Below are 2,049 nucleotides of genomic sequence, written 5' to 3'. Positions count from 1 at the left end.
GTATACTCTCAGTGATAGGTGTTTGAGAGGAACTGGTTTGTGTCTGAGTAATACCAACTGTATGGAACAAAGGTATCATGGATTCTGGTAATATGGAGGGTGAGGGTGAAGGGGTTGAAAGAGACATGTCCTTGGGATTAGGACTGTGGAAGATGGATCCGAGTGGGTCCAGAGCTTCATATTGTGGGGTCCCTGTGCTTACAACCTGATCCTTTTGTGAGGATGCAGGAGGAGTTTAAGGCAAGGGATGAGATCTTTCTTCCATCTGCTGTGAGGAAGTAGCAGCAGTGGTTATTGGTGACTTTTGTGCTGTCACTGGCATTGACTCTGGGATCTCGTCTTCCATAGGTGCCTTTGGTTTGGGTTTGGTGGGCTTTCTGGATGTTTTATTTTTGGTTCTTTTTGTGGTGGAAGGTGTGGGTTTCAAAACAGTGGGTGTGCTGCTTTGATCACCTGGAGCAGTGGGCTCAGCAGCAGATACCTGAGGAGCAGTTTCATTTGCTAAATTCTGCTCAGGCACCTCTGCTTTTGTTTTTATTGGTGCCAACATTCTAGAGAATGTTTCAGGTGTTAAACAGTTTATTTTAAAAGAGGCACCTTGTTTGGGCAATTCTGCATCTTCCTTTACAAATTTTTGTTCAAAATAGTAGCTTAAAAATCTTGGAAAGAGCATAAATGCTTTATTATCAACGTTTTTTACCAAATCATCAAATATTTCCTACGAATAATTAAAATTTTCATTGTTTAGAATTGTATACCCCAGGCATTGAATTTTCGATGGTATTTCATTAAAAGACGTTGTTTTATTAGAAACACACATCAATAGTGTGTGAAACAAAAATCTGGGTGCCGAAGGGAAATAGCCTTTTTGTAAGGTATCCCTTTTTGGTTGCTCTGCATAGCCCCTATTTATGAAATCCTTTTTCAACTCAGTTTTCGAAAAAGAGGTTTTACCTTCCAGGTCATTGAGTTTGAAGACTTCAGAAATAGATTGTGGAGAGATTTGAATCTTTTTACCCTGTATCGAGGAGTTGATGGCTGTGATAGTGTCTCCTTGTTTTTCAAGGATGGCATTGTTCCAGAACTCTCTCTGGGTTTTCAGATAAATGGGAGCGTCTGCTGTTATCAAAGTTTTATACTTTGATGCAGATAGGATGTCAATGATGGTGTCAAAGGTGTTGTCGGTTGTGGGTTTTGTGAGTATACCCACATAGTTGTGAGGGGCTTTGTAACGAATTTCTGTGGTTTCAGAGGCCATTTGAGTGGCGTCTGTTGGAGTGGAGGAAGAAGATGGTTTTGATTTTGACTTCGATTTTGATTTCGTCATTTTTTGATGAAGAAGATCGAAGAAAGTTTTTGTGAAGAAGAGTGGGAAACTGCTTTGAGAAGAGAATTTTGGAATTCAATTCGACAGTGTGAGCCCCTGTTTGGGTTTAATCAGGGTTTTATTTTAGGGAAAAAGTGAATGCTGACGTGGCAGCGGTTATATCGATCTGACGACTAAAAAACTGACCACGTGCCAACCCCTGATGAAAAAGTAAATAATGGAAGACAGTTGTTTTGACAGCCACTGATGGATTGAGCATCAGTAGTTACAACGGTAACAAAATGAGGCAGTGGATGATTTTTACTATCAGTAGATAGTATATCAGTGGATAGAACAATGATTTTGAACATCAGTGTTTTTCAAGATTTTCAAGGAGCAGGGGTTGACTTTCAGCAGTGGACAGACTTTAGAGAACAGATGTTGAGGCACAACAGCATTTAAGGTACAACAGTCGTTGAAGGCAATAATGAAGATCATTAGGATAACAGCTGTTTGTGCAGCAGTGTTTTGACTTTTGACAAATAATTTTAGCATCTGCTTGTTTAGATGTGGGTATTGATTTTGTGTAAACACAATCTCATGTTTAACATCTGTTATTGTGCAGAAATGCTAAACTCAACAATTTACATTTTGGATGTAAATTCTCAAGTTTAAATTGTCAGCAGTTATCTCAGAAATCTTTGTTCAAGGTTTTGCCACATGTTCATTATTCCTAACAGTGG

Source organism: Helianthus annuus, chromosome 9 (assembly GCF_002127325.2).
Source record: "Helianthus annuus cultivar XRQ/B chromosome 9, HanXRQr2.0-SUNRISE, whole genome shotgun sequence".
Classification (NCBI taxonomy): domain Eukaryota; kingdom Viridiplantae; phylum Streptophyta; class Magnoliopsida; order Asterales; family Asteraceae; genus Helianthus; species Helianthus annuus.
The sequence above is the reverse complement of the archived record's forward strand: the minus strand, read 5'-3'. Positions refer to the sequence as shown.